Here is a 21937-nt window from a genome sequence, read left to right on the forward strand (position 1 = left end):
TCTTCTTTATGCAGTCTCCGGCTGATGGGCAAATGGGCTGTTTCCAAGTTTTAGCTATTACAAACTATTCCGCTATAAACATGTGTGCACATATATCACTGCAGTATGATTCTTTTAATTCTTTTGGAAAGATACCCAGCAGAGGAATAGCTGGGTCACATGGGACTTCTAATCCTAGTTGTCTGAGGTATCTCCATATTGATTTCCACAGTGGTTGCACCAGTCTGCTCTCCCACCAACAATGGAGAAGGGTTCCTTTCTCCCCACAACCCCACCAGCATTTGTTATTGGTTGATTTCTTAATAGCAGCCATTCTTTGTGGGGTGAGGTGGAATCTCAGTGTTTTCTTGAACCCCTTTCTTGGCAGGAAAGAGCTCTGATGACTCTGAGGTTGTCATACTGTGAGGGAGTTCAAAGTCCTGTGTAAGCATGTGAAATGTCAGCTGAATCATTGCAGCCTAGGTGTCAGATTTTCAAAGGAAGAAAACTTTAATTTTTTTCTAGCCCCCAGCCAGTTGAATCACATACTGCCAAGCAGTTCCTCCCTTTTGGATCTCCATACACCATTGAGCAGAAGTAAGACGCCTCTGCTGTGCTCTGTCCAAATTCCTGGCCTATAGAAACTGCAAGCATAAGAGAGTGGGTATGGCTTTCTGTGTGCCACTAAGCCGAGGGGTGGTTTTTTATGTAGTTCATAACTGGAAGACTCAGCTATTTAGTTCCCTGCTTGGAGATAACCACCATTACCAATTTCTTGTATGTTCTATGAATAATAGTTAATGAACATTGAGTCTCATCTTTTTCCTTTTAATATAATTGGTTGCATACCAAATATATTGTTCTGCATTTGTTTTGTTCATTTCACACCATATCTCAAATATTGTCCTACAGCTGTACATATAGAACGTCTTCATTCTTTTTGTAACTGCATCATATTTTATTTATTTATTTACTGTGAGGTCTTGGGGAGCGAATGGTGCCACTGAGCTAAATCCCTGGCAATATTTTATTTTATATATTTATATATAATATTCAGGGACATTTGGATGATTTTTAGTCCTTTAATTTCATCAACAGGTTGTGATTGCTGGTGTGCCATTTGTAGTTTTGGTGACATTGACAAGTTGCTTTTCACAGAGATTACTTCAGTTTTTTTCTCCTAACAGAAATACTCAAAAGTATCAGTTTCTCCACAAATATAATATTTTGCCAAGCTTTGTTTTGAATTTCTGTCAAACAAATGAATAGGAATGATATGTTGCTATAGCTTTAAGTATCTATTTTATTTTGAGTGAGATTGAATATCTTTTTATGTGATTAAGAACTATCCAGGGGCTGTGGGTATATAGCTCAGTGAAAGAGAGAATGCTTGGTATTTTTTGAGGCCCTAAGTAATATTGATCTGTAACACTAAACCTACAAATAACTGTCTGAATTTTTCTTTCTTTCTTTTTTTTTTTTTTTTTGGTGAACACTCTATTGCTCATTTTCTGACTGTTCTTTGCCTTTTAAAATAGTGTATTTATTGATCTCTTTATGTACTAAAGATAATAAGCCTTCATGATGTAAATTTAAATGGCTGTCTTTCTTTTTTGGTATCTTTTGTTTTCAAAGAATGTGAATCACTTTACATGTCAAATTGCTCAGTCTTTTAAATTTTCTTAATTTTCCGGTCTCCTTAGGATTTCATGTGTTACACAATCATGAGAAACCAAAAGTCTAAACAAGTGGCTTGAGTAAATAGGATTTTTTAAAGTGTCATACTGAAAAGTGTAGGGATGGGTCCAGGTGTTAAAGTCAGGGTTCGTGTCTGTTAATCTATTCTGTTGGCCTTTCCCTTCTAGTCCTGAGGTGATTTCTACAGGGCTGGCCTTTCGTGCCAGTGTGAATATCCATATTTATGTGGAAGGCAATTTCCACTAATATCTTATGGACCCAAACCAAGCCACACAGACATCATAGCTACAGGGAATCTGGAAAAGTGAGGAACAAGATCGCCATCATGATCCATATTTTGGGATTGGACCTCTTGCTGCCCTGAACTGACTTGGAGTTCCATTTTGCTGGAAAGAAGAGGATAATAGGTAGGCAGCTTACAGAGACTGGCACACTACAAAGGGGTTTCCCCTTACATGGTTATAAAAGTTTTTTCCCATCTTCTAGTATTTTTATGGTTTAATTTTTCACATATAAATCTTTGATTCACTTATTCTTAGTCTTATTAATTTTAGAGTGCAAATCTAACTTTTTCCTAAGATGAAAATCAGTTGTCTTAACACTTTTTATTGCATAATCCAGCCTGTCCTCACTAATTGAAAATTTCACCATTACTATACCCAAAATTCCTAAATGAATTTGAGTGCCTTTCTTGATTTTTCTATTCTATTGGTATATGTGTATTATATGTATTTCTATTCTATTGGTATATTGGTATATTAACCAGTACCACACTATTTTAATTAAGTACAGTTTGTTAGAATAGACTTTTTTGATTATTTTTTTTCTTAGAATTCTTTTGGCATTTTGTGCATATTTTGTTTTTCAAATGAACTTCCAAATTATTTTTTTTTCTAGTTCAAAAAATTCTTTGATATTCAGTGAGATTGATGTATATTTTAATTTGAATATTATTAACATTTTTATGATGTTGAGTCTTCCATTTTAAGAATGTATATCAATTTTAATTTGCTTACATTTTTTCTGGGTGGGGCTCTCAGGAGCATTTTAGTTTTCTTGCATTTTTCCCCCATTTACTCTGAGACATTTTATTTTTTGTTACTAGATCTTTCCTTCCATTACAAATTCTAAGCTGATATTGTTTATATGAATAAAGAGTTTTTATTTTATTTTTGATTTTTTGATTTTTGCGTATTGTGTTTCTAAACATCTTTCTTTAATATTTTTAAAACTATTAACTGTTTCTCTAATGTTTCTTTAAATGTTTTTTGAGTTTAGTTTTGCAAGTTCTCTGGAGAAATATCACAGTATCACCAAAGATTATACCTTCTTGCTTTGTTCTTGTTTAATTAACTTGAATAAAAGAATAATGTGAAACAGAAATGGGAATTATAGCAATTGATAGCTTTGTATTTATGATTTAACAGAATAAATTTATATTTATATTCCTATTTTATACCTGTGATATATATTTATGTATATGTTGTAAAAAAAATCCGTCTACTCCTCTTGTTTTAAGTTTTGATTGATGTCCTTTTAGAAGCCCTGTTTTGAAAATAAAATTGTAAGTCCCTGTAGTTTAGATTTATTGACCAGATGGAAAATAATCCAGACAGCACAGACGAGAGGTTAGTGAGAAAAAGACATCTGATCTAGACAGTAATATGATTATTAAGTTTTGAAAGGGGGAATATTTTCAGAATGAAGCATGTTATAGTAAGTTATATTTTTATTTACTGGCAAATGGGACCCATTCTGTACTGCCTGAGTATTCAATAATCAGTCTGAACTGCTGCTTGTAACTGAAGCTTAAGTCCAGTGTGGCGTATGTGGGATGAACTCATAGCTTTCCATTTGCCTGTATTGCTTAGATCTTTCTGGGAGCACATTTTTAAAAATACCGTTTTCATACATGTTTTCTTTCTTTTAAGCATCTTTAAAACCTGTGTATCCGCCTGTAAGGCCTTTTTGATTTGGAGTTAATGAGGAGGAGAAGAAGAATGTAGGGAATGCAGAGGAAAATAATAGCATTTTTGCTTCTGGGGAAGATGAATGTGGGCAAAGTAATGCTGACTGAGGACCATGGTCTGTTGATGGTTTTAATTGCGCAGAGTCCTGTGTAGTTATTACTCCAGTGTTTTTCAGAGACCGACTAACGTGTGCTAATCCTGCCCCTGCCCCAGGTTGTGCTTCAACCTTGGGAGGCTAACCCAGGTCTTTATGTTAGTTTCTACTTCCTGGTGTGAGCTTCTAGAGGACTTGGAACAGGCAACAATAGTAAAGAATGAAGATTGACTGAACAAGGCTGAGCCACTGTGCACAGGTGACGGAGATGGCCGAGGAGGACCCAAGAGACTTAGTGTCAGTAATGCCCACCCCCGTCCCCGCCCGGCTTTACTGCAGGGTGAACTCTCCAGGGAGTTCAAAGGATGTTACCATGTAGTCTGACTACCACTCCCGCAACTCTGAAGCATAGGTAATAAGTAGAAAGAACGCTCTCATCTTTGGTAGTTAAACAAGGGGAGTAGAACAATGAAAGCCCTGTTCCTTCAGCATTCCCCAGGCACCTTGCAATGGAAACCCAGGCTTCTCTGGACTTGCTGTCCAGGTGAGGTGGCTCTGGCTAGGATCCCTATCCCCTTCTCAGTTGAATCAGCTTTGGTTTTCCCCTTGTGTTGGAGAAAGTTAATCTCACAGTCTTTTAAATCACAGTCGACAATAATGGCTTTGTGGGTTCCTGTGTCCCTTTGCTGCCTGCTCTTGGTGAAGGGTGAAAAGTGATAAGCTAGAAACTGAACCCATTGAGCCCTGCTTGGCTGCAAATCAATGACCCCAGGTAAACAAGCCTTATCACATTTCATTAGATAAATTCTAATCCCCGAACTGTGTCGGTTTTTTCCCCCCCAAGGTACAGTCCTTTTCACCTCTCTAGATGCAAAGAAACATTGAAAAGTAAATTCCAGGTATCTGGGCGGGAGATTTGAGGAGAAATGTGTTACTGATGGGTCCAGGTTGTGGTGATTAATAGTGACGTCTATGAGATAGTTTTAGGCTCTAAAGGAGCTCACATTGCTAATTTTTATAAAGGTGAAGTAGGAGAAAGTGGAAGGAAAGAGGCAGCTTTCCCAGAAGTTGAAGAAAAGAGATGTAGTTAGTTGCTTATTACTGTTACCATTGTTATTGTTGTACCTGAACAGTGCCTGACCACTAAGAATCGAGGACACTGTGGCTGCCGAGATCATACCTCAGAATCTACAGTATGTATTAGTGCATGATTCATTCCACAGATGGGACACAGTTCTTCTCAGGAAGTTTTAGAGCACGTGACTTAAAACTGAGTATAAAATAAGGTTCCCTTGGGCATCTCCATTTATTCCTACTTTATTAGGTGGCATTGTGCATGAAGGAGAGTGATGGGTAAAGAACTGAAGATGAGGAATGGAAAAGAAAATGTTATTGAAAAAAGTAGAATCACCAGAGGACAATGAACCTCGGGTCATCTTGTGTGGGGGCAAACAATAATACACATGTATCTGAATCATTGAGAAATTAAAATTTAGAAACATCTGTTTAATAAGTCAGTAATTTACAGCATTGGTAAATCTTCTATACAGGAAGTTTTCATTAATTTTAAAAACTCATTGAGCCAAAACAATATTGAAGGATAAAAACAAAGCCAGAAGAATGACACTGACTTCAAGACTTACTGTAAAGCTACAGTAGTCAAGACAGTGTGGTATTTGTGAAAGGCAAGTTGATCAATGCAACAGAATGGAGAACCCAGAATACGTCCACACAAAAATATCCAACTGATCTGTGGCAAAGGAAGACAACACAACAGAAAACGGATAGTATTTTTCTACAACAAGTGGTGTGGAACAACTGGACATTTGTGTGCAAAACAATGAATATAGATGTAGATTTTTGTATTCTTTAACAAAAATTAACTGAACATTAATGACAGACCTAAATGTAAAATGCAAAACTGTAAAACTTCTAGAACATAAGTTAGGAGAAAGTTTAGATGACCTTGAGCTTGATGCCAACTATATACAGTACCAAAGGCATAATCCATGAACTAATTGACAAACTAGACTTCATTAAGGCTGAATCCTACTGCCCTTTGAAAGAGTCTTCCAGGAGAATGAGGAGACAAGCCACAGACTAGGAGAAAATATTTGCAAAGGATTGTTATCCTTTGCAATATACAAATACACAAAAAGTCATAAAGCTCAGCAATAGGAAAACGATAAATAAATATGGGCAAAGACTTGGATGGATTTGGATATGAGATACCCACAACTCGTTCTTTTGTTTTTTAATTGCCCAGTGAGTGTTTTAGCTGGGTGTTGTGTATAGCCTGGGCTATCTTTGTGTAGTTGGAGATCTCCATGTTGGGTTGTAGGTAAAGAGTTGAGTTTGGCAAGAGCTGGACGTTACCCTAAGGGAAGACTGGGACCAAGTAGAGTAGTGATGTGGAGTCAGAAGATTGTAGTGGATAACTCATAATTAAAGCTGTAAGTGAGCTTCAGAGATGGGGACTAGCCATACCATGGGCAGGTGCTGCTTCTGCAGAACTGGACAGATTACTGCTGCCTGAGCTGCATTCCATCATAGCATTTGTGCCTGGCACTCTGTCTCTGTGTCTTGGGGGAGGTGAATGGTTTATGACCAGGAAGAACAAGAATGACTTTGAGGTTTATAGGATCTACCTGGCGAGTAGGGCTGTGGACTGCTGTAGTCACTGCTGAACCAGTTGGTACAATGAGTGGTTATATAACCTGACTGGATGGGGTACAGTCAGGAAGGGGTCGGAATTCCTTATGAGGCGTTGTCCATGCTTGCTTTTTCTCAGGCACCCTATAGGCAAATCCTGCCAGTGGAAAAGAAGGGCCTCTGAGTTGGATCAAGGAATGCTAGAAATGGCCTTTCAAAGCACTGTGTCTACACTTGGTCCATTCTTTCTATTGAACATATTGAGCCATGAAGAAAAGGTCTTTATTATAATGGGATTTTTGTTTTTGAGCAGCGGATTTTGGTTTTTCATGTCCTGAATGTACTGGCTGATCCCTTTCTCCAGCCAGGCAGAACTGCCTTAGAAACAGGTCCTGAGCAGATCCTGTGGTCACGTAGATGAGCCTACACTTCACACTTTCTGGGGACACTCATGTTTCTTACCTCACCTACCAGGTGTGCCACCTTGGCTGTTGATTCGTGGCAGGCTCAGACCCTGAATTGCCATGCTTCCTCTAAACTTGGTGATTTGGACAATCATATCAGCCTTTTGGCCAAAGTCTACACCTCCAGAGCTCTTGCAGGGACAGCAAATTTTTTTAAGATTAAAAATGAATTTCCATGTGATAATTTTATATCTTTCTGGGATCTAATATGATATCTTGATACATGTATGCAATTTATAATGATCAGATCAGGATAATTAGCTTCTCCATCCCCTGAAGCAGAGGTGGTGGTGAACCTGTGGCACATGTGTTGTTTTTATTTTGAGACAAGAGATGTTCATGTATGAGTTGTGTTTCGAAACTAAAACTTCAGTATTCAGGTTTAATCGCAGTGTTGGCATTTTGTGATAAGTAAGTGAGTTTTGGGTTGCAGTTTGGACTCTGGTCTCTAAAAGGCTCGCCATCACTGTGATATAAAACATTTATTATTTCTTTGTGTTGGCAACCTTTAAACCCCTCTGTGCTCATTCTTTACAAATATATACAATTGTTTAGTTGTGAACTAAAGTTTCCTTGCTGTGCTGTAGAATACTAGAATTTATTCTTCCCATTTAACTATCTTGGTACCTGTTACTCAACCTTCTTCTACCCTCTCTCTCTCTCTTTCTGTCCTCTAGTGACTACTGTTCTCCTCTTTACTTCTACAAAATCAACTTTTTAAAAGTTCTGCATGAGTGGGACTATGTAGTACATATCTTTCTGTATCCTGCTTATTTGTCTTAGCATAATGCCTGCCCTCTAGTTCTCACTATGTTGCCACAAAAGACAGAATTTCATTCTCCTTCATGGCTGAATGGTAGTCACTTGTGTATATGTGTACCACATTTTCCTTATCCATTCCGTGTCCATATGGACATGCCAGATTTCATGTCTCGGCTATTGTGAACAGTAACAGCTAAGTGTTGCTCTTCTTACTTGAGAATGTCTTGCAGCTCTCAGGCAATAAAGTATAGATAATATGAGCCATCCATAGGCCTGTGTTCCTGGAGCTTAAGAAATTAAGAGTGGGACAGGGAACAGCCAAGAAGAGCATAGCTAACCAGATACCAAGTCAGAATCCAAATAATCACCAGTATATTCATAAAATAAGTAGTTATTCAATCACTGTCTAAGAGGAGTACTTTGGAGTTAGCTGTGCTTTGGAATTGCATGGGATATGTCATAAAAATGAAAGGGAAGTGGGCATAGAGTGCTCATAAAAGTTTTAGTATGCTTCCTTTAAACTGTCAAACAGATAAACAGAACTCTTTTTGAATGGGGAAGCCTGGTTCTGCTTTTACTTTGTGTGTGTGTGTGTGTGTGTGTGTGTGTGTGTGTGTGTGTGTGTGTGTTACCTGGAATCAAACTCGGGTCCTTGTGCTTGCAAGGCAAGTGGCGACACCACTGAGCTAAATCCCCCTGGCCCTGGATCTGCTTTTAGATGCTACCTCTTCAACTCTGAATTCTGACCACCTAAATGGCAAATGTTAGGTGCATTTTCTGCAGCTATAACAGAAATATCCAAGATTGGGCTATTCATCAAAATGTTTGTTTAGCTCATGGTTCTGGAGGCTGGGAAACTCATGGTTGGGTAACTGCAGCTGATGAAGGCCTCACACATATCATCAAAATGTGGCTGGAAAAAGAGCAGAAGGGCAACAGAGTAAGTGCAGGAGAAACACAGCATGAGGGCCAACCTTGCTTTGTAACAATCTGCTTTAGCAGTAATCCAGTCCACACCAGTGAGAACTCGCTACCTCCAGACAGCATGAACCACTCCCGAGGGCTCTGCCCTCAAACACCTCCCATGAGGCCTCACTTCCCGCCACTGCCCTGCTGAGGAATTGGCATCCATGTGAGCTTTGGTGGGGACAAACTACACTGCGACCATGGCGGATGGCTTTGGCACAGACTTACTGCTCCTCGGTTAGACAGACCAGGGAGTGACCTTGAGCAGATATGTCCTTGTAGAGCGAGTGATATATTTACGTTGGTTTATTAAATGCAGTGAATGTTTAGAGTTACTAAGAGAGAGGTTGAGGCTTAATGAGATCCATTTACTTTGGTGGATATAAACAGTTAAGACTTGTTAAAAAAGAAAAAAAAATTACTTTTTGTTATAGAGTAGTAAAAGCACTGACCAAAGGATATTCACATTCCCTTTGGGGATAAATGTAATTAAGCCTGCGATTGATACTTGTTCTCAAAGTGTGTTTCGCGATCTGGCTGATTTTTTTTTTTTTTTTTTTTTTTTTTTTTTTTTTTTTTTTTTTTTGAGATTTTTATGTCTGGAACACTATTTGCCATTACCCCTCTCTGGGCTCCTGAAAGTGTAACAAACCTAGAACATGAGCAAAACCTTTCATGTTGCAAAGAGAAAAAAGCCAAGCCAAACCTGACTGGATGCCTGCTTACTTCCCAAGAACTACAGTAGAACTCTACTGTGCAGATTTCACTGAGCCGTTCCAGGACAGCTGAAGGAAGTAGGTGTCACCTGTCTTACAGAGAAGTTGCCCAGCTAGCAAATGGACAAACCTGACTCTAAAGCCCTTCCCCAGAGGAAAGAAACTGGAAACGTTCCTGGGGGAGAGATCTTGGTCTAGAGAGGGAAGGGTAGACAGGTTTCCATAGGTACAGATTTACCTATGTAGGGATTTGCATAGGGCTGCAGTATAATATCTGGAAACAATGTTTCCAGGACCATAAGCACTGTCCATTATAAACTTGTTTACATCTCAGGCAGGTGCATTCCCAGCATTATGAAAAGCAGCAGCCGGTTGTTTTGCCAGTATTCAAAGTTGCATTGGGCTGTTTCACTTCCCAGGACCTGTATAAATAGTGTTATTTACTGAATTTGAGATTTTAATATCTGTTTAATGACTGAGTCCTTTCCATAATTCCATTTTTTAAAATCATCTTTCTGTGGTTTTGGTATTGAGAATGTGTTAGCCTTGTAAATGAGTTAGAAAAGTGTTACTCCTTTCTAGACAATTTTATGTAAGATTGGATTTTATGTTCCTTAAGGTTTTGAGAGACTTCCTACAAGATTTATTCCATTTACCTTTCTCTGGGTACAGCCAGTCTGACCATATTTCAGTCCCTTAACTGCCAAGTCCCTTTTCCTGAGTGTCTTTGCATGTATTATTCCCTTGACTCCCACTCACTCCCCTTATCCCTAGGCAGCTATTCCTAAAGGTTACCTCCTCCAAGGCCCTACTCTGACCATTGTCTCAGCTAAATTTCCCATCTTACTCATTACTCTCTTAGTATCACGAGTGTTTTCTAGATACTTGCTGTGGTTTGAATGTGTCCCTGAAATATCGGTGTGTGGAAGACTTGGTCCCCAGCCTGTGGCACTCTTCCAGGGGGGAGGATCCTCTGAGTGGTGGTCCTGAGGTCTTTGGGAGTGTACCTTCCAAGGGGGTTGAGGTGAGTGGTTTTGCTCCATCAAGTGCTCCCATGATAATGTGCCTCCTAGCCACAGGCCCAAAAACAGGGCAAATGGACCATGGGATGAAATTTCTAAAACCATGAGCCAAAATAAACCACATCTCTTTGTGCATTTATTTTCTCAGGTGTTTGTTATATTAATGAAAAGCTAACACAACAGTGAGTGTAACTGCTACAATGACTTGTTGATTTATCAATTTAAAAGCAAGGGTTGTGTTTTCATCATTCAGACAATGCCTAACTCAGTCCTTAGCACATGGAAGGAACTTACTATATGCTCATTTAAACAAGTGACTGGCTAGCCCCATTCATTTCAATCATACTTAAAGTTGGAAAGGACACAGGACCTAGTGTTCCCGAGTTCCTTTTAGTCGAAGAGGTTATTCTTCTTTAAAAATGATCCTTGTATCTTTCCTAGTGTGAACATGGTAAGTTTAAATGTGCTTTAACCAAGGTATCTTAAGTTATTTTCAAAATAAACTCAAGGGAATCTGGGGAATGCAATGCAAATGAGAACTTGCTTACCCACTGACTTTTTCTTAGCTCCTTGGATTCTGTCGTCAGACAACTAATGAATGATTCTCCCTTTAGTGGCACACAAACGCTTCCCAGCAGAAAATGGGGTTGAAGATGCTGCATCGCACATGGGTGGGCACAAGTACACGCACACACTTGCACTCCTCTTTTGTTGCCCTCAGAGAACTCCTAGTCTTAGAAGCTGTTCCCAAAGAGCTCCTGATTCTCACTCATGTCTGTCTGTGTGTTGTCCCTTGTGCTTCAAGGTTTATGTTCTTGGGTCTGCCTTGTACCTATTTCAGCTCATGCCCACCCTCCCGGTTCTGCTTCTGGCCTTGTACCCACCTCTGCCTAGTGTGACCTCTTTCTTAATCCCTTTACCAGACCCTCTTTTTCCAGGTGATCTTACCTGGTAAGTAAACTTGTGTTCTGCTGTATCCCTAGCTGTTTCTGGTGTATGAGTGAACAGGGCTACGTTCTTGGTTGCGAGATTCCAGAGGAAAGGCCCTTGGGGTAGTCAGAAAAGTTACGAAGTTAGTAGAGTAAAGAAGAGATGGGACAGGTCAAGATGAAATTGTAAATTAGGTCAAGTTTATTTTCAGTGCCCTTATATATCCCTTTCGTGTGCGTCTCCCTTCTTTGCTGTCCCACATCCTGATAGCTAACGCTCAGTGTTACCCCGCTAGCTCGTCATTAGTCCTCGGAAATGTCACATCCAACTCCTCCCTCCAGTCAGACTTACTTTTCCTGAGTTCACTGCCTAAGAGTCGTATTTACTATTAGCCAACCAAGAAACATCTATAGAAGAGGTGGACAGTGATTTGAAGAGTTTCCTTTCCTAGATAACATAGCAGAAGATGATAGAAACAAAAAGAGTTATTGGAGGATATACGCTTGAAACCAAGTGTTTCTGCTATCTATGGGAAATTGATAGAGTAACTTACCCTATCTGGAGTCTGTTTTCTTTTCTTTAAAATGAGAGAGAAAGTATTTTCTTGGGTTGTTATATGGGCTTATAGATAATTATAAGCAAAAGCTGTGTGAAATAAAATATTTTTTTCCTTGGGATTTAAAACTACTTTCAGCTTCACCATTGGGAATGGGGTCAGGTCATTTGGAAAAAGATGGATTAGAACAGTCACTATGTTGAAGTTGCTTCTTTTAAAATTTTTTCATTGAGTAATGAAGGGGAAAAGATGACAAAATATAAACAGGGAAGCTGGGTAAGATTTGATGAGTGGAAAATACGATTTTGGGTAGATGATCTCCTCCAGCTCTCTATCAAAATTCTGGAGAAAGGAACCACCCAGTTGAATAATAATGGGTACTATTTGTTGAATGTCTACTATGTGCTAAAAGTTTTGCATACAGTGCATCTATTTTTCAAAGAAGTTTAATGACTATGGAGTAGGAAACGACCACTCAGAGAGGAGATACTTTTACAAAGTCACATTGTTAGGGATGGAAGAGCTAGCTGGGGTCCAGACTCAGCTTTGTCTGATTCGCCTGACTGCCATCATCTTGCTGTACTGAAAAAGCCTGCAGCTTCAGCTTGAGCCACGCACCGCCCAGCACACCCAGATCTCCTTTAAAATATGTCCAAGAGACAAAGAGAAGGCATGTTCCAAAATAATTTGACGTTGACTGGCGTAAGACCTTTGGGCTAGGCTTGTTAGAACTGTGCTGTGGGCCGAGCCAGGTCCTCTGTGGAACACCCAGTTGAAGAGTGAATGTGCTTTGGCAAGTCTGAGCCCATGCATGGGTTGGTGCCCAAAATTATAAAGTGCAGGATGCTGAAGGAGCAGCTGCATAAGGATACTGTCTAATCATTCTGTATTGGCACAACTCCCATTTGACTGCTAGTTTGGGCCACCTTATATGTCTGAAATGGAAGAACACTTGTAGTAGGCATAGAGCTCAATGAGATACTTTTCATGCAAATGTCTCAGCCTGGTAGCCTGCTCCAGAAGTCAGCAAAGTGGCCACCTCTTCCTCCACTCGTGCTGATTTGAATGTGGTCCTCACCAGTCTCAGGGAAGGGCTCCATGGTCCTCAGGGGCAGCTGTCCCCTGCATGTGGTCAGTGCTGTGTCATCACTGGCACTGAGGCAATGTTTGAAAATGGCCGTCATGGTGAACCCTGGGAGCAGAGGGTGAGAAGTATCTGCTGGCAAGGGAGTTTTATTTGAGTGTTTAAAGCTCTGATTATACCTACACAGATTAAACCCAAGTCCACATTCTCCACTAAGTGGAACATCTTTGATTTGGGGACAAAGCCATCTCCAGAGTTTCCTATTGTTCTCTTAGGTTTTCCCTCAGGGAACCAGAATTAGATGCTATCAGGGAAAAGAAAGGAAAGGACAGAGTGCCAGACGGAATGGGCCAAAGCAGAGTTCGAGTTCCTTGGAGAATTTGCATCCTTGTACTGATTTGACTATCAGCTCCGAGACGCTACAAATGGCCTACACAGATTTGTACCAGGAGGGAGAGGCTGGGGCAGGAGAGGAGCTGGTGAACTTCTAGTCTTGGGGGAGATTCCTCCTTTGGGAAGGACAACTTCTGAGGTTGTGTTGAAAGGTAACCTGCCCTATTTTAGTCTAGGTTTTGACAAACACCATAGATGTATTAAAGAGGTAAAGTGGAAATTTGCATGATTAGAAACAAAAGTTCTAAGATGTCTCAGCATTTGTCATTGGGTGACTGTCCCACTCCTAATTCTATAGAATCAGACAGTGAATGCTGGAAGGATAGGATGACTGTGGGTCGAGGGGTGGCAGGAAAGCAGGAAGCCACCTGTCACATATGTGCTAGGATTGACACACATTTTCCTCATTGATCCATTTACACAGTGCTCTGAGAAAAGTTAATCCATGAGAAACTGGGACTCAGCCCTAAGGTGGGTCCCTGAGACAGGGGTGGTGGGACTGAAACCGAGTGGCCTCTGGTCCTCCAATTGCTCCATCTCACATGGGCAAGAGGACATCCTCAACCTGTTCGTGGGCACCTCTGCCTTTTGTAGTGAAAGCTCAGGGTTCACACCAGAGTTGATGGTCAATAGAGTCTCACTGTCTGACCTCCAGACTACAGGGCTTTCTGATGTTGCTTCCGCAGGCCTGAGGCTCTTCTCAAAAGTAACTTTGTAATTTCCTAGCTCTCAAAGCAAACTCCAAACTGAATTGTTTCATGTATAGGAGGGCTGAGCCAGAATTACTTTAAAATAGAAAACAAAAGAACCCAGTGCAGTAACTTTAAATAGAACGAAAACTGTACATTTCTGAAAGCTACTGAACTGGAACAAGACCTGATCAAACTATTCTTGGTAACCAGAATCAAGCCAGTATTTCCCTTGGGCCGAGTCCTTTGCCATAAGTAAACACCACTGAGGTCTCAGGTGCTTGCTGAGCCTGAGAACTTGGCCCCAGGAGGGTGCAGGGAAGGGTCAGGTGGGACCTGGGCTGGGACAAGCACAGGAGCAGGGGACGTGGGGCAGCCCTGCCCTGCCTGGGCCTTTGACTTCTCACCTGTGAAATGAGGGAGGTGTGGTGGTTCTGTGATGTTGACACTAAAACAAAATAAACCAAAGACAGTGGAAACTTTGTTTTTTAGAAGGCATCTTTGGGAAATCTCAATGTGTAGAAATCATAACAGCAGAGCTGCTCAGAGTGAAGTGGCAGTTGGTGGCTCCGTAGATCCAGACTAAAGTGTAAGAATAATAACAGTTGTATTTAATGCACTGTGTACTTTTCTAAACCGTTTCTCTGTAATAACTCATGCTCACAGCCATCCTTCTAAGGCAGGCACATTTGTTATCACCAACTTGAATTTACAGTTGAGGAAGCTGAGGTCATACAGGGAGCAAGAGAAGGTAGGGTTTGGATCTGGGTTCTGTGTGCATGGGTTGAACTCACATCACCATTCTGCTCCAGCCAGCCCAGCTGTCCCAGGCACCAGTCCTTGTAAGGGACACTGAATTAGAAGGGAACAAATCAAACTCTGTAGCGATGACTTCAGGGCTCGATTTAGAGTTCCCTGGTGTAACTGGCAAAATGAAGTTAGAACACTGGAGCCCAGAAGACCAAATTCTCTATAACTTCCTTTCTCCTACTCGTCCCATCTCTGATGACAGTTGTACTCCCCACAAAGCGAGCCTCAAGTTGGAGAACACAAGCTGGGCTCCTTCCCCAGGCCGCAGGCCCACTGTGTAGCAATGTCCTGCCTGTAGTGTTGAGGGTGAGATTCTGAGAGCAGGTGACTGACTCAGTAATACTGTTGACCAGGGAAGAGTCGTTGCTCTCATTATCTGATTTCAAAACCCTTTTCTATGCTTCCCAAGAGGAGTCCTGGCTCAGACCTTCACAAAAGGAAGGGGACAAGAGCATGTGAACTTCAGAACAGCAAAAAGTGTTTTGCCAACACGACAGAAGAAATGATTTTCAAACACATTTTGAAAATGGTTTTGTTACGATAAATGTGCAGTGCATCTCTTTTATGCGCGCATGACTAATACTACCTGGTTTTGAATGGAAAGATAATTATCTTTCAGGATAGTTTTAGATAAAGTAAAACTGGGAAATATGTTCGGTGCGCATGATGAATTTATTTTATACCTAACAGCCGTACCTTTCTATTAGTAGGAAACCACACTTTCTCTCCACTATAGTGAAATAAATATTAATTAAATAGCTGAAGAATGATGGTTTAAAGATTTGTTCAGCTGTCTTCACTTAGTACTTTCACCCATTTGACTCTAGGCAGGCCCTTCTCGGCCCCACCCTCCTTCATTCCGGAGGCATTTCAGGAAGTCCTCAGGCCACACCTGGCACGACAGAAAACCTACTGACCCAGCTGACTTTAACGCTGCCACATGGCTTCAAGAATCTCAGCACAAGGAGCCTCATTCTCCAGGGCCACCCGTTCAGGGTAGCGCCACTGTGTACAGAACGGCCTGGAGCTACCTCATTGGGGAGAGGTGGTCGTCAGGGGTGATGTGCTTTGGGGTTCCTCCTGGGACATCAGTGGTTGAAAGGTTTCTGAGAGTTGTAGTTCACTTGAACTTCCTGGCCGGTTCTAAATCACAGACCATGGGGACATTAATGGATGGAATCTGGTGTCCAGATCCTGTGTGGTAATGTCTCTTCAGGTTTCCTTTTGTTTCTGTTCAGTCTCTTCTCCCACCTTCACCGTCAGACAAATGCTCCTCGGCTTTCTATCTCTGTAGATTTGCCTTTAGTGGAAATGTTATATAAACGGGACCCTACAACATGTGCGGTCTGTGTATTTAGCTTCTTTGAACCTCATATAACATTTTTGAGGTTCATTACTATTATTGTATATAGTAAAGGTTTGTTCCCTTTTATTTACCAAGCAGTACTCCATTACATGGATGTACTCTTATGTAATTTATGCATTCATCAGTTGAGGGACATATGGACATGTGGAGTATTTTCAGCTGCTGACTTATGGATAATCCTGCCATAAACATTTGTACACAAGTCTGCTTCTGGGCATTGTGTTTTCATGTTTCTTGGGAGATACTTAGGCTTGGAATTTCTGGGTCGTGTGATGAATTTATATTTAACTTTTGAAGAAGCTGCGAAACTGTTTTCCAAAGTGACTGTGTCATTTTATATTTCTACTAGTAATGTGTAAGAACTCTGGTTTCTTCCCATCCTAGCCGACCCTTGGTATTGAAGTGTTTGTATTGTAGCCATTTGTGTGTGGGTAGTATTATCTCATTGTGGTTTTCACTTTCTTTCCTTAATGACTAATGATGTGGCACATTTTGTGTGTGTGTGTGTGTGTGTGTGTGTGTGTGTGTTTTACAGTCTTTCCTTTTGTGAAATGTCTATTCAAATTTTCTGACCATTTTAAATTGGGTTTTCATCTTACTGAATTGTAAGAGTCTTTTATATATCTGGGACACTAGTCTTTTATCAGATGACTTACAAATATTTTCTCCCAGTCTGGAACTTACCTTTTCATTGTTTTTGTTTTGTTTCAGAAAATCACATTATTCAATTAGGCATTAAAGGCTGGGAAGAAAGGAGATGGAATCCCTGGGGTGCTCCTGAGAGCTTAGGCTCCAGGCTCTCTGTCTTCCCTGCATGTGTCTCTCGGGGTGAGGATGGCTGTGTGATGGTGGCTTCTGGCTGTGACAGAGGTCAGGAGCCCATCTGGTAGACTGGGCCTCTACTAGGCTATTCTGCAACAGACTCCTCCCAAAATCCTCCGTTTCAAGACTCAGCCTGGCTCAGCCAATGAGGCATTGTTGGGTCTTGCCACTGTGGTCCAAATGACACAGTTTGGGTCCAGGGCACCCTCAGTGTTGGTTATGTTCTTCCGTCAGTTGAGGTCTTTTGAGGGCCTGAGTGGATGCTGGCTTCTTGGGAGCACCCTGTAGACCCGCCTGGATTCTCTGCTCTGGCTTTTGCTGGGGTGATGATGGAAGTGTTCTCGTGTCCTGGTAGCCACCAGCCAGGCGTAGGCCCCATGCCAGCCCACCTGGATTCTCCACCTCCTTGGTAGAGGACGTGGCAGTACACAGGTGTGGGCAGCAGGACAGCATTGCTGCTAGGAAGACAAAAGGGCTGATCAGTCACTTGTACTGCCAGGACCGTCTTCTCATGTGGCTTCCTGGCTTCCTTTCTTTAGTTATGTCCTTCGAGGAATAAATTTTAATTTTGATGAGGTACAATCTATCAATTTTTTCTTCTTATGGATTATATCTTTGCTGTCATATCCAAGGAAATCTTTGTCCCGAGTTAGGACTCAAGGTCACAGAATTTCTCTAACTTTACTGATTTATTAAAAGCCTTTGTGAAAATATACCATGTGCCAAGCACTATGTGAGTGGCTGGTGGTTAAAAAAAAAAGTGCATAAAACACCATCTGTATCCTCAGGGTGTTCTAGCAGAGGTCAGAGGTGCACACAGGGAGGCACTGTTGCTTTTGCAGAAGTCCTTCCAGTTGCGGCAAGTAGGAGGAGGTACTTAGCTCTTCCAGAGGCAGCAGAGTATGCCGCATCAGTTCAGGGAGGGTCTGATCAGGGTTCTCGTGACCAGAGTCCTCCTCAGGACTCTAGAAGGGCATTGCTGAGAGTTTGGAGAGTATTCTACTGCCTAAGAACAAATCAGGAATTCCCCTAGTGGTTTTCCCTAGCAGAGCTGTCTTTCTCCAGTCAAGTGGGGAGTGAGGCCTTAATTATAAAAAATAAGAGAAGAGCGAATCCACCAGTGCTGACAGTGCAGGCGCTGACTCAAGATCGCCGGCTTTGAATGCCAGTGTTGTGGGCGGTTTGGGTGGAAGCTCTGCTCATCGTCCTCGTGCCTTTTGGAATATCAAGGTCAAGTTCTTCCTTGAGGCCCAGAGACAGGTGGTGGTGCTGGAATTCTCATTCGTAACGTAAGGATGGTGAGCAGGAGGTCTCTGCTTCAGCGGCCATGTGAAGATGTGGTTTATCAGTGGCTGTTCCTTGGTGAAGAGGCTTTTCATCACGTTGTTCACTTTTGTTGCTGTCCGTAAAAGAGAACAAACTCCTTGCAGAGCAGGACTGGCCCCAGGAACTATGCTAGGGAGGAATGGCAAGGTGGGAGTCAAGAGAAAGGTTCAGATACCTCAGGGGTGGATTCTCAGGGTGTGAAGGGACATGCCTGGGCTCTTGCCACTCCAAATTGTGGTCTGAGGACCAGCACCCTCGGCGGTAAGCCACATGCCCAGAGTGTAGGGTAGGAGAGCAGATCTTCTGTCCATTCTTCTCCAGGTGTCATTAGAGAAGAACCTACTTTTACCCAGGTGATTCCCAAGCACTGTGTCTGGTCCAGTGGCTCTGGGGTCCTCTGTGAATATGCTGGCTAGGTGGTCATCTGTCCTCCCTGTGTAATAATTCAGGGCACGGAGAGCCAAGGTCAGAGAGCAGATGTGAACGAGCCTTTTATTTTTCTTTTTCGATCAGGCTGGTTAGGCAGATAAGTGGGCTTAAGTGGATAAATTGCTGCGCTCCACTTTGCAAGGGCAGGTCGCTGTGTGAGTCACCCTTTAAAATGGCAAACTAACTGCTTAAAAGGTTGCAGAAAATAAGGTGGTGGCTTTGGTCTGTGATTCTGGGCTCAGTTAGCCTCATACTACAGTGTATTTATTTTTAGGAAAATGCAGTGCTGTTGACTAGGACAACGGTTAGTGCAGATGAGTTGTCATCCATTATTCCAATTGCTTCTGTTTAAAGTGTCACTCACCTGCTCTTTTTCATGCTCAGACGAACAGATTGACGTTAGCAGGGGCTGTCAAACTTCAGCATGGGTCACAATCGCTGGGAGATTTATCTATATAAACAGGTTGCCAGGTCCCATCCCTAGTTTTTGATTCAGTTTATGGGGTGGGAACTGACAGTTTGCATTTTTAGCAACTCTCCTGTGATTCCAAAGGTGGATCATCAGAAATGGTAACTTCATATGCCTTTTGAGCACCACTGAGCCATCGATCCTGTGCTCTGATGATATAGAACGTAAAGCCAATTTCCAGCAATCCATAGTCAAGAGATAAGAGTATCTTAGAGAATTTAAATGCAGAAATAATCTAAGAAGCCACTAATTTATTTTCCTCCCTCTCCCTCCCTCCTTTCAGAACTGGGAGTGGAACGCAGGGCCTTGCACATGCTAGGCAGGTGTTCTGATGAGCTATGCCCCTGGACCCACAAACCATTGCTCTCAAACTCCTGTATTGCAAACCTACATGGGAATTGCTAACAGTATGATTTGCTTCCATTTCCCATTTTACAGTAGTTGTTCCTACCTACCTACCTCTGTTGGAACATCAGATAGTTCTGATTGACTGTATGATGTTTGAGGGTGAAGTCCTAAGCACCCTGGGGTTGGTGGTTGGTGGCACTGGCTGGTGTGGCTCAGAAACTGTGCCTGCGGACTGGCTTTGAACCTTCCAGGCAGGCACAGTCCTGGGTTTGGTCGTAGGCCATAGCCTCAGTTATGCCCTCGTTTCCTTGTAGACTCAGACTGTGCAAACAGTTGTGTTGCGTGAAGACCTGAGGTTCTAGCATCACTGAAGTCCCTTAGGGAATTAATCCATCTTTGGCACGACACAGATCCCTAGTCTCGGATCTGGATTATTTTGGGGGAAAATTTCCACCTGTGGCTGCCTCTTAGCTTTGAGTGTTCCGCTCTGAACTCCTCAGTGACCCTTGTCAGAAGTCTGGCTGCAGACTGCTCGGTAGTGAGACTTCTTGCCAGGGGAGGCCGTGACCACAGTTTAGACCAAAATGGAGTAGAGACAGGACTTACCTCATTGGAGTGCCTTGCTGCACTTCACATCATTAGAAACAGAGACATAGGACTTTTTTTATATAAAAAATTTATTGAGATGATGTAATTATAGGCTTTTCTTTAAAAATTATTTGCAACTCACTGGCCCTGAGAAAAGGCTTTTTTTTTTTTTTTTAACTTTTTGTTACATTCATTTGATTCAGTCCCTTATAAACCCCACACCTCATAAAGAAGAGATTAGAAACTAAACCAAAAAAAAAAGCTAGATTCGTTCTGGTTTGCAGGTATGTTCAGTCACAGAGAGAAATCTTCAAGAACGTTCCCTTGGCATGTATGAAAGATTCAGGGAGTTTGCAGTTGCTTAGTGTTGATGCAAATGGGGCCAAGAGTATTGGGTTAGTCTTGTGTGGTCTGTAGATGGGCAGATTATTGGGTGTCCCTTCCCTTCCCCACCCCACTGGCTTCCGTCATTCTCTTTACTCCAGGCTTCTATTCAGAGGAGCAGGCTAAGGGACTGAACGGCTCCTCACTAGCACCTAATGCTTTGGCAAAAATACCTGCCCTTTGTTCTTTGCATTTCCCAATCTTTGATTTTCAAGTTTCCTGGGAGAGAACGGGTCAAACAGGGTGTATGGCAGGGCTTGACCCCAGTTCTAATTCCACCTAGCACAAGTGGAATCACCTGACACTTGGGGTTCCCTTCTGCAAAAGGCAGTATTTCAAAAATGCTTTCAGGATGGGATCCTAGGTGCCAAAGATGGATCTGGTGGTTACTTAGTCATTTTGGTAAATTCTGTTATTCATATGTCAGCGTGACACTCTCAGTTGGACAAGACATTAGATCAGAGCGTCTGAAACACAGTGAAGGAGAAAAATCCATCTGTCTGTCATTTCTCTTGTTCAAGAACTTAGAGCATCAGTGATTCTGCCTTACATAAGACTAAGTTGCCTTAGATGACGAGCTAAGGAAGTGACAATGTTACCTTCTGACGGAGAGGAGACAGCCTGGCTACAGGCCAAGACACAAGAGAGGATGCCCATCTTTGACCTAGCAGTGCTGGTCTGCATTTTCTCTTTCTGGCTTCAGACTTTGTGAGCTAAGAATTCCCACGGTGGCAAGAAAGGCCAACTATTCAGATGATATATGAGATTTTAATTTGGTCCTGGGTGAAATTTTCATCATCTCTAGCATTGATGGCTGAAGTGAGACCTGTCATGACAGGTGGATCCTACAGGTAGAACATAAACTCTCAGAGGGCAGGGATTATGCTTGGTTTATCTCTGAAACCCTCAGTGTCAGCTGGTGCTTCCTCAAAGTTTGACCAATTTTATAGTCTGCAGTGTGTAAATAACCATTCCCCAGGGGTTGGCACTGAGAAGAGTTATTCTTTCACAGAGACAATGAGAAGGACGTTTGCAGTGAAGAGAATCAACTGAAAAGCAGTACTGGTAATATCTGAATGGAAAATAAAGACTACACTGGACTTAATTTCTACTTGAAGTGTCATCCAAAGCCTTGCATTGTCTCACCGGACGTTCCTCCACACGCAGAGATCCTTGGGCCGGAGGGAATTTTCCTCCATATTTCACTGTAAGATTCTTTGAACAACAAGAGACTGAGTTCTGATATTTGAATAAACTGGCCAGAATGTGACGTCCTGAATCTCAGGAAAGAGCAACATCATGTCACGGTCTGATTTCATATTCATACAAAGGGCCTTAGTTAGATAACCCTTTCTCTCCAGCTCTTACTCAGTGACTTTTACAATACACCAGTTTTTTTTTTTTTTTTTTTTTTTTTCAA

The sequence above is a fragment of the Fukomys damarensis genome, unplaced genomic scaffold (assembly GCF_012274545.1).
Source record: "Fukomys damarensis isolate Sample0158 unplaced genomic scaffold, DMR_v1.0_HiC HiC_scaffold_19, whole genome shotgun sequence".
Lineage (NCBI taxonomy): Eukaryota > Metazoa > Chordata > Mammalia > Rodentia > Bathyergidae > Fukomys > Fukomys damarensis.